Here is an 11,935-nt window from a genome sequence, read left to right as displayed (position 1 = left end):
TCATATAGTAACCCCATATTACAATGGGATACTACTCAGTGGAGAAAAGGGATGGATTTTTATTTAAAAATTTTTTGAGAGGGAGGCAATTAGGTTTGTTTGTTTGTTTTTAATGGAGGTACTAAGGATTGAACCCAGGCCCTAGTGCATGCTAAGCATGCACTCTACCCCTGAGCTATACTCACCTCCCACAAAGAACAAATTATTGACACACATGGCAATGCGGATGAATCCCAAATGCATTTGCAAACTGAAAGAAGCCAGACTCAGGCTACATCCCGTGTGCTCTCTTTATAGGATGTTTTAAGAAAGGCAAAATGATAGAGACATAAAACAGATCAGTGAGTGCCAGGGGCTGGTAGTGGGAGAAGAGATGGTCTTCAATGGGGCCAAGAGAATTTGGGGCCGGTGGGTGAAAGAACTGTTCTAAATCTTGATTGTGGTCAAAACTCACAGAACCTTGTGCTGAGAATTCTACCTTAATCAAAAAGAAAAGGGAGGGGGCGGGTATAGCTCAGTGGTACAGCGCATGCTTAACACACTTGAGATCCGGGGTTCAATCCCCAGTACTTCCATTAAATAAACAAATAAACCTAATTACCCCCCCCCCAAAAAAAAAACCCCAAACCAACCAACCAACCGAACAAAAAAGAGAAGCCAGAATAGGCTCTGAACCTTCTCATACGCTGGCTTTTTCACCTGAAAGATGCCTGGTGTTGGGTAACGCCCCTTCCTCCTAGGAGGACCAGACCAGCGGGAGCGTCTGGAGTCGGATTACAAAGCCAGCTCGGTAAGTGCCTGGAGCACTTCTGCTTGGGCTCAACTAGCACCTGGTGGGTGTTGTCAATAAGCCAGCTCCCAGCCTTCCAGCACGAATGTTCTAGGATCTCATTTTATGAGAGAACAGATTGTACCAAAATAGCCTCCCAGCCTATTCTGGGAACTGAGTGGGCAAGCCATTGGCTGGCTGGGGCATGATTGACGGGGCAGGCTGACCTTGCCCTCCCGTGTAGGTGTGAGCCGGCTGAAGGCCAGCTGTCAAGTCTAGCCTAATTTTAGCTGCAGGAGTCCTGCTCAGTAGCTTCTTTGGACTTGAGTTGAGAGAAAGTTTCTTCTTCTTCTTATTGTAAAATACACAACATGGTTCTAGTAGTAGTAGTGGTATGGTAAAATACATAATGAAAAATTTGCCACCTTAACCATTTTTAAGTGCACAGTTCAGTGGAGTTTCGTACATTCACACTGTTGTGCAACCATCACAACCATCCATCTCCGGAACTTGTTCATCTTCTCAAACTGAAACTATCCTCATTAAACACTAACTTCCCATTTCCCCTCCCCTAGCCCTGGGCACCCACCCTTCTACTTTCTGTCTCTAAGAATTTGACTGTTTGAGGGACTTCACATAAGTAGGATCATACACTTTCTGTCCTTTTGTGATTGGCTTATTTTACTCAGAATCATGCCCTCAAGGTTCATCTATGTTGTAGCAGGTGTCAGAATTTCCTTCCTTTTTAAAAAATTGAAATATAGTTGATTTACAATGTTGTGTTAGTTTCTGGTGTACAGTAAAGTGATTCAGTTTTAAATACCCTTTTTCAGATTCTTTTCCATTATAGGTTATTACAAGATATTGGATATAGTTCCCTGTGCTATTTGGTAGGGCCTTGTTATTTACCTATTTTATATATAGTAGTGTGTATCTGTTAATCCCAAACTCCTAATCTATCTCTCCCCCACTCCTTTCCCCTTTGGTAACCACAAGTTTGTTTTCTGTGTCTGTGAATCTATATCTGCTTCGTAAATAAGATTTTAAAATTTTTGTATCATTTTGTATCATTTTTTAAGATTCCACATAGAAGTGATATCCTGATATTTGTCTTTCTCTGTATGACTTACTTCACTTAGTATGATAATCTCCAGGTCCATCCTTGTTGCTGCAAATTATTTCATTCCTTTTCATGGCTGAGTAGTATTCTGTTATAGCCATATACCACAACTGCTTTATCCTGTCATCTGTCAATGTACATTTAGATTGCTTCCATGTCTTGGCTATCATAAATAGTACTGTCATAAACATTGGGGTGCACATATCTTTTTGAATTAGAGTTTCCTCTGGATATATGCCCAGGATCATATGGTAACTCTATTTTTAGTTTTTTAAGGAACCTCCATACTGTTCTCCATAGCGGCTTCGCCAATTTGCATTCCCACCAACAATATAAGAGGGTTCCCTTCTTTCCAGTATTTATTATTTGTAGACTTTTTGTTTTGTTTGGGGGGGGTAATTAGGTTTATTTATTTATCTTTAAATTGCTATTTTTTTTTTAATGGAAGTACCAGGGAATGAACCCAGGATCTTGTGCATGCTAAGCAAGCACTCTACCACCGAGCTATACCCTCCCCCATTATTTTCAGACTTTGAAAACTTTTTTATTGTGGTATAGTTCCTGTACAGTAAACTACACATATTTCAAATGTACAATTTGATGAATTTTGATAGATGTATGCACCAATGAAACCACTACCACAATCAAGATAGTTAACATTTTCATCCAATTCCCAATTTAGCTACCATACCCAGAGGTCAGAGCTTTGAAATATGTGTCTAAATATTGACACACACACATTCATAGGGACATACCTCAGGGATATTGCAGGTTCAGTTCCAGACTACCACGATAAATTGACTATTGCAATAAAGTGAGTCACACGAGATTTTTGATTTCCTAGTGTATATAAAAGTTATGTTTAAACTATATTGTAGTCTATTAAGTATGCAATAGCATTATGTCTAAAAAATGTACATACCTTAATTTAACAATACCTCTTTGCCAAAAAAGCTAACCATCATCTAAGGCTTCACTGAGCCATAATCCTTTTGCTGGTGGAGGGTCTTGGATCAGTGTTGATGGCTGCTGATTGAAGAGGTTGATGGTTGCTGAAGGCTGGGGTGGTATGACCATTTCTTAAGACAACAATGAAGTTTGCTGTATCCATCGACTCTTCCTTTCATGCACAATTTCTCTGTAGCTTGTGACACTGTTTGATGGCATTTTACCCACAGAACTTCTTTCAGAATTGCCCCCAGCCCCTGGCAACCACCAATCTGCTCTGTCTCTATGGACTTGGCTGTTCTGGACATTTCATGTGAATGGAATCATACAAGATGTGACCTTTCGCATCTGGCTTCTTTCACTTAGCATAATGTTTTTGAGCTTCATCCATGTTGTAACATATATTGGAACTTTATTTCTTTTTGTGGCTGAATAATATTCCATAATATCTGTATACCACATGTTGTTTATCCATTCATCCATGGATGGACATTTGAGCGGTTCCATCTTTTGGCTACTTAGATAGTGCTGCTATAAACATTTGTTTGAATACCTGTTTTCAATTCTTTGGATTGTATAATTTGGAGTGGAATTTCTGGGTCATAGATTTTTTACAACCTTATCTTGGAAATGACATTTCATTACTCCCTGTCCCCATTTTAAGTGTACCGTTTAATCAGTTTTGAAAAATGTATATGCCCACATAGTCACCACCATAATTAAGATACGGAATATTTTCATCACCTACAAAGTTTTCTCCTGTATTCTTTTGGATATATTCCAAGAAGTGCAATTTATGCATCATATGGTAATTCTATATTTAATTTTTTGAGGAACCACATCCCACCACCTTTGTTGTATTATGCTCATTAAAAGTAAATTCAAAATCCCTTATGGTCAAGGGAAGGGATCCACAGGGACCACCTTAGAAGCTGCCCACTATGTCTGGTAAGCAAATCCAGACCTCCGCTGCACCTAGAAATTTCTATCAAGCACTTGAAACATGCTAAACACACAAGCAGGTGTTTTTAAAAAAGTATGCTTTGAAGTGGGCTCTCACACTCACTTTAAGGAAAAAAAATTAGACTCAGTGGTGAAGTGACATCAGTCCCACAGCTAACAGTGGGGCAGAATTGAAATCCATGCCCTCATTGCAAGAGAGAGTCTTCTTTATATTCACTTCTCTGAGTCCCTCTAGGGAAGCATAAGATACATACATGGGAAGAGTTTGGCAGAGTCTCTGACGCTGAGCAGGTGCTGAGCAAAGGTAATGCCATCGTCCAAGAGTTACCACAGATGTGGGTGGTTGTACCTGTGTTTACTTTGCACTTTCTGATTGGTACCTGCCTGGAGGCATCTGGGAAAAATCCCAGCTTAATTAGCGGAGGATACTAGCATCTAATTGAGCCCACGGAAGCCAGCTGAGAGGTCAAAGTGAAGGCACAAGACGGGATGTTGGCAGGCTTGAGAGTGAGCTCTGGTTTTGCTTCTCACTTGCCCCCTGACCCCGGGGACGCCCTCCTTGTTAAATGAAAATGTTGGATCAGGTCAAAGGTAGGTAAACTACAGCCCAGGGCCACAACCAGTCGACTGCCTGTGTTTGCAAATAAAGTTTTATTGGCATAGAGCCATACTCATTTGTTTACACTTTGTTGTGGCCTCTCTCAAGCTACAACAGCTGAGTGGAATCATTGCAGCAGAGGCTGGCCCGTGTGGCTGAAAATATTGACTTTCTAGCCTTTTGAAGGAAAAGTTTGCCAACCCCTGGACTGGATGATTTAAGACTCTTTCTAAGTCTAAAAATCTGATAATTGATAGCAGAAAGGAAGAGGACAATTAACTAGATAAAACCAAGATAGTTGTATCAAACTCTGTGCCATTCCACAAACGGGCATCTCACCGCGCCTCAAGTGTTCATGCTGCCTCAATAAAAACAGACCATAATTAGGTGTCTTAGGTCAGACTGCTAAAACAAATTACCACAGACCGGGCTGCTTAAATAGCGTTTATTTCTCACAGTTCTGGAGGCTTGGAAGCCCAAGATCAAGTTGCTAGCAGACCCAGTGTCTGGTGAGGACTCTCTTCCTGGTTTGGGAACGGCTGTCTTCTCAGGTACCTTCCCATGGCAGAGAGCAGAGATCCGGTATCTTCTCCCTTTTTTTAATAAGGGCATTAATCCCATAATGAGGGCCCTACTCTCATGGTCTAATCTAACTCTAATCACTTCCTAAAGGCCCCACCTCCAAAGGAAAACAGTCCAGCAAGACAAAATGATAATAACTGAGCCATTAAACAAAGGCAAGGATGTTTAGTTCCTCCTCAAGGGCTGTAGATAATATTCTGAGCCATATCCTTGATGTGGCCGAATTCCCAAGGAAGCAGCTTCTTTGCTTCTGGAATCTTCTTCAGAAGGATACTGAGCCTGGGGTGTATGATCATCAGTAGAGGGTGGGTAAACTGGGGCTCAGAGAGGGCACAGTCTTGCCGAGAGTCACACAGCACATTCAGAGCAAAGCTAGTATGAAGTAATCAAGGTCTTTTCCCACCTGTAAGGTATGTCATGGACAGTTCTGGGTTTTTTGCCTTGATTATAGATACTGAAACCCCCACTGGGTGGAAAAAGTTAACTACACGTTATAGAAAAAGTTTGCTAGATCATGGGCACATTTTGTTATTTTTTATAGCTTTTATTGAAATCTGTTACATCTTATGTATAATATTGAGCCTCACCAAACTGTGGTTCCTAGGACACGCCACAATCTCCCTCATCCCCAGGCGTTCAGATGTACCATCATCGTTAAGGGGAAAAATCCCTCTTTGCTCCTTTCAGCTTCCGGTGGCTGCAGGCGCTCCTCAGCTGGGTCTGCATCACTCCAAACCCTGCCTCTATCATCAGGTAGCCTTCTCCTCTACGTCCATGTCTTTTCCTCTTCTGTCTCTCATACAGACACTTGTCATTGGATTTAGGGCCCATCTGGGTAATCCAGGATGATCTTCATTTAGTTACATCTGCAAAGACTCTTTTGCCAACTGAGGTCACATTCCCAGGTTCCTGTGGTTAGGGCATGAATGTATCTTTTTGGTAGCTCCCACTTAAAATCTATTGGTCTGTCTTGAGCAGGGAGGGTGTAGCTCAGTGGCAGAGTGCATGCCTAGCATGCACAAGGTCCTGGGTACTGGAAGGTGCGCAGTACCTCCTTTAAATAGATAAATAAACCTAATTACCTACCCCTCCCCCCAAAAAAACTTTAAAAGATCTATAAGTCTGTCTTGCACTCTGAATGGATCCCCCCATAATGATTGTAACATTGGTCATTTGGAAAGTAGTGGTTCCCTGAGTCATGGAGAAGTTGTCATATTTCATCATTCAACGTCAGAAAGCTACACTTGTTAATATCGCCACCCATCTGTCTCATCAGAAAAGCCTTTAAAAACTGTCAGGAAGTGGTCAAGCTCACTGTAACAGATACGGTTTCCCCCCAGTTTTGATTTTTCCCTTGAAAGCTTGAATCTTATCATTGGCAACAGAACTGACAGTTGTTTCCCTTTTGTTCATTTTGGAGAAAATGTCTGCCAAACAGCTAAATCTGAATCATAGCTTGTTAGAGGCTTCAAATAAAAATCGTGTTCCCTGAAAAAAGATGCCAGCTGGACTCAAAAATTTTTTTAGAGATGACCATCGAACTTAATGCTCAGTAGGAGGGATTGATGACTACATCCTATTCTGTCACACAAAATATTGAAAGAACATGGACTCACCTATTATGGGGTAAACTATGTCCCCCTAAAAGATACACTGACCTCCTAAAGATATGTTGAAGCCCTAACCTTCAGTATCTATGAATGTGACCTTATCTGGGGATACGGTCTTTGTAGTTGTCATCGAGGTAAGATGAGGCCGCCAGGCCGGGCCCTAATCCACTAAGACTGGTGTCCTTACAGGAAGAGGATAAGTTGAACTCAGACATAAAGAGGAAAAGGCCATGTGACAATGGAGGCAGAGACCCCAGCGATGCACCTACAAGCCAAGGACCATCAAAGACTGACAACCAGCACCAGATGCTGGAAGAGGCAAGGAAGGAACCTCCCCTAGAACCTTGGGAGGAAGTATGGCCCTGATGACACCATAACTTTGGACTTCTGTCCTCCAGAAACTCGACAGAATAAATCTGTGTTGTTCTAAGCACCTCCCCCCCCCGCCCCCCTACCCGGTTCGTGGTACTTCGTTATGGCGGCCCCAGGACACTAATCCATCACCCAAATATCCGGAGTAGACAGAGACTGATACCTGCGTACAATAGAATCCTGCTCAGCGATGAAAAGGAGAGCACTTCTGATACGCGTGACAATGCGGATGAATCTGAAAGGCGTTATTCTGAGTGAAAGAAGTCTGTCTCGGAACTGCACCTGCCGTATGATTTCATCCATGTGACATTCTCCAAAAGAAAAACCTATCTTGACAGAGAACACAGCAGTGGTTGCCAAGGGCTGGGGAGGGATGTGAGGACAAAGGGACAGCGTAAGGGAGCTTTGGGGGCTGATAAAGCTGTTTCGCAGTATCCTGACTGCAGCGGCGGTCACAGGAATCTGCGCATGCGCCAAAATCAGCGCCCCCCCCCCCCGCCCCCAGACCAGACTCACTATTACAGCGTGTGAATTATAGCATAACGTGAGAAAGTGAATGAGGGGGAAAAACACATGCTCAAGGGTTGAAAATTTAAAAAATTAATATATATATATTTTTACTGTTTCACCAAACTTCAGCAATAATATCAAATGACATTGGCTTTTTTCCCCACCTCTTTTTTCTTTCTCTGTGCATGTGCTGCTGTGAACGGTGGACTCTGTGATTCCTAGTGCATTTGGTGCTGTTGTCTGGATTCCTGCTAAGGCACCAGCAAGGTGCTCGTGCCACTGAATGAGTGAATGACAAGGCTCATTCTGTCTGGATGTAGAGATGGGCACTTTCCCCGACCCAGCATTCTAGACTCTTTCCCGGCGGGATGCCCGTCTCTTCCAGACCCTATAGAGGCAACGACTTCTGTTTGTGCAGCTTTCACATTTTTTTTTTTATCAAAGTAATACAGTCTGACTGCTAAAAATGCAGACTTTGGAGAAGTATATAAAGTAAAAAAGAGAGACAGAGACTTGCTGTCTCTCACCCATAACCTGCCTTCCTAGAGGTAACCACTATAACTGTCCTTTTATTATGAAGATATAAACACACGTGGGGGGAAAAAGCTTTTGTCTGTTTTGACCAAAATAGAATCATGCCACAGGCTCCCTTGGGCACCTTGATTTTGTCACATAACCATATAACACGAACACCTCATGGCAAAGCCCTGAAGATCTAGTTCATTCATTTTCATGGCAGCATAGAATTCTTTTTAAAACATTTTTTTTCAGAGATTTTATTTGAAGAATATTGGGGGAGGTGGGAAGGGACAAATTGGGAGTTCAGGATTTGCAGACGCTAACTATTATGTACAAAATAAACAACAAGGCCCTACTGTATAGCACCAAGAACTATACCTTCTAATAGCCTATAATGAAAAAGAATATGGAAAGGACTATATATACGTGTATAAATGAATCACTATGGTGCACACCAGAAATTAACACAACATTGTAAATCAACTAAACTTCAATAAAAAATAAATTATTGATAGGTATGTAAAAATATATAAAATATTGCTGTTGTTTGTAAGGAGTTGCTTAGAAATCAGTATAGAATTCTAATGACCAAATAAATAGCCCATAATTTATTTACCCAATCTCCTATTGATGGACGTCCACATTGTTTCTCATTTTCTATATTATGATGCATGTTGGGCTGTGGAACCAGATGACCTGGGTTCAAATCCCATCTCTGCCGCTTCCTAGTTTGTTGTATTAGTTACTCATTGCTGTGTAACAAATGTCTCCCCCCCAAAACATAACAGTTTAAAACAACAAATGTTATCTTACAGTTTGGAGAGCAGAAATTGGAGAGCCTGGATGGGTGGTTTAGGCTTGGGGTATCTGATGAGGTTGCAGTTGGATGACAGCCGTGACTGCAGTCGTGGAATTAGCTGGGACTGGAGACTCCATCTCCAAACTGGCTCCCTCACATGGCTGTTTGCTGGAGGCCTCAGTTCCTCACCATGTGAGCTTTTCTATAGGTTGATTTTTTTTTTTAAACCATCACACTCAATCTGGGTAAGTTATTTTGCCTTCCTTGTCTCCATCTCTCCAGCTGAAAATGGAGATAAAACCTAGCACCTGAGTATTAAATAAGTTAGTAAGAGTGACAGCTCTAGGTTATCTGTCATCAGGCAAGCAATCAGGTAGTGACAGCTGTTATATGTGCCTGATAAGTGTCTTTTTTGCCTGTGGGTGTGTGTCTCTTTAGTAGCAATTATGCTGGTGGCTTAAGAATGGTTGAGTCTCAGAGTATTTGTTTGATTTTGAGCTTTTTAAAAATTGAAGTATAGTTGATTTACAGTGTTGTGTTAGTTTCAGGTGTACAGCAAAGTGATTCAGTTATACATATACATATATACATTCTTTTTCAGATTGTTTCCCATTATAGGTTATTATAAGATACTGAATATAGTTCCCTGTGGTATACATTAGGACTGTGTTGTTTATCTATTTTATATATAGTAGTGTGTATATATTAATCGCAAACTCCTAATTTATCCCTCACCCCCTCTGTCCCCTTTGGTAACCATACATTTGTTTTCTATGTCTGACTTTGAGCTTAACCTGATCTTCATTGGTCCCTCTTGAATTGAATCCCTGAGACTGTAGCCAAAATTGTGTGCCCCTGTCATTTTTTAGAACAGGTACCAAAGCTTTTATTGAGGTGTGGTCTGTGACTCCCCAAAGCTTACAAATCACTGAGGAAAAAAAATAAGGCCGCCTGCTGATTTCCATTGGGCAGTCATTCTGGACTCTGCTAGGCTGGGTCCAGGGCTAAGTGCTAGACTTCCAGGCTGGGGCGCAGACCAGCCCCGGACACAGGCAGCTAGATGTAACTATCAGGAAGGGTTGGTGGCTTACAGACCACATAAAATGATTAATTAAAAATACAGATGATAGTGGACCTCAAATACAACCATCCCTCGATATCCGCAGGGGATGGGTTCCAGGACCACCACTGATATAAACAGCCACAGATGCTCAAGTCCCTTCTGTAAAATGGCGACGAATTTTGAATTCTTTGCCGTTTCATTGTTGGTTGAATCTGCAGATGTGCAGCCACGATGAAGAGGGCTGACTTGCTACTCCCACTGATACTAGCTGTGTGACCTCAACTTCCCAGTCTGTAAACTGGAAATGATCATGGTGGCCACACCCAGAGGGAGAGGGGAGCAGGGCCAGGGCTGGGGAGAGACATTCACCTCCAGGCAACACTTGGAGGGTTCAGAATGTGTCCCCAAAACAAAACAAAACAAAAGCTAGTGATCAAGATAAATATTTTTTCCTATTTAAATCTATTTTTTAAAATGGAGGTAAAATTCATATAACATAAAATCAATCATCTTAAAGTGTACAATTCAGTGCCATTTAGTACATTCACAATGTTGTACAACCAGCACCTCTGTTTAGTTGCAGAACATTTCCATCTCCCTTGAAGGGAAACCCGTCTCCATGAGCAGTCACTCCCCATCCCCTCATCCCAGCCCCTGGCAACACCAGTGTGCTTTCTGTCTGTATGGATTTGTCTGTTCTGGACATTTTATATAAACTGAATTGTACTGTATATGACCTTTTTAAAAAAATTTTGGGGGACATTTTCTTTTTTATATATATTTTAAAATATTTTTATTTATTATTGTATTACTTAGTTTATTTTGGCTCAGGGAGGTAATTAGACTTATTTATTTTTGGAGGAGATACTGGGGATTGAACCCAGGACCTCGTGCATGTTAAGTACGTGCTCTACCATTTGAGCTATACCCGCCCCCCCCCCATATGTGATGTTTTAATATTGGGCTTCTTTCACTCAGCATAATGCTCCTGAGGTTCATCAACTTCGTATCATATCAGTGCTTCATTCCTTTCTATGGCTGAATAATCTAGCATATGGATTTGCCATCTTTTTTTTATGGATTCAGCTGTTGATGGACATTTGGGTTGTTTTCACCTTTTGGCTATTTTGACTAGTGCTGCTCTGAATAAGCATGTACAAGGACTTGTCTGAACACCTGTTGCAATCTCTTGGGTCTATACCTAGGAGTGGAATTGCCCCATCATATGGTCATTCTGTGTTTAAATTTTTAATGAACTGCCAAACTGTTCTCCACGTGTTCTCGACTACAGCATTTAACACTCCCACCAAGCAATTTCCCCACACCCTCCAATTTTCCCACAAGCTCACTAAAGCTTGTTCTTTTCTACCTTTTTGATGATAGCTGTCTCAGTGGGTGTGAGGTGGTATCTCATTGTGGTTTTGATTTGCAAATAAATAATCTTTTAAAGTAATATTTAAAAAATCAACATCAATGCCAGAAATGCATGATGAACAAAGTATCAAAATTTTTAATAAAAACAGGATTCAACCCTGTATTTGCATAGTCACCTCACTGTATTTAAAATTGTGATACTTAATTTGCTGCGGATTTTTCTGCATTGTTTTTGATTTTTTGAAAGATTGCATTAAAGCGTTATTTATCGTCTTATGACAATTAAAAGTGTAAAATTAGTTTTTATCTTTACCGCTGGATTGTTTTGGGGCGCCCCCCTCCAACGTTGCGCCCCAGGTCAGCCAGCACCTCTGCTGCCTCGCCCTCCCACCGCGTCCCTGGTTCAAGCCCCTTCTGCTCACTCACGCGGCAGACCCAGCCATGGCCTCCAGAGGGCGCTGCTTCCCTACTCATGGTACCCCCAGGCTCCTCCTTCCAGGCTAAGAATTGAATTGGGTTAATCCACATCTCTTCTGTAAGGTGAGCATGATAACGTTAGGCTTCGGAGAAGGCAGAGGAGGTTTGGAAATCCCTGGGCTTAGAACTTCGCTCCTTCTCAACACATAATGATAATTACGACTATTCCCTAAGAACACAGATGGAAGAATATTTTACAGTTTTACTACAGAGAATTTTAAACACTCACAA

The sequence above is a fragment of the Camelus bactrianus genome, chromosome 22 (genome assembly GCF_048773025.1).
Source record: "Camelus bactrianus isolate YW-2024 breed Bactrian camel chromosome 22, ASM4877302v1, whole genome shotgun sequence".
NCBI lineage: Eukaryota > Metazoa > Chordata > Mammalia > Artiodactyla > Camelidae > Camelus > Camelus bactrianus.
The sequence above is the reverse complement of the archived record's forward strand: the minus strand, read 5'-3'. Positions refer to the sequence as shown.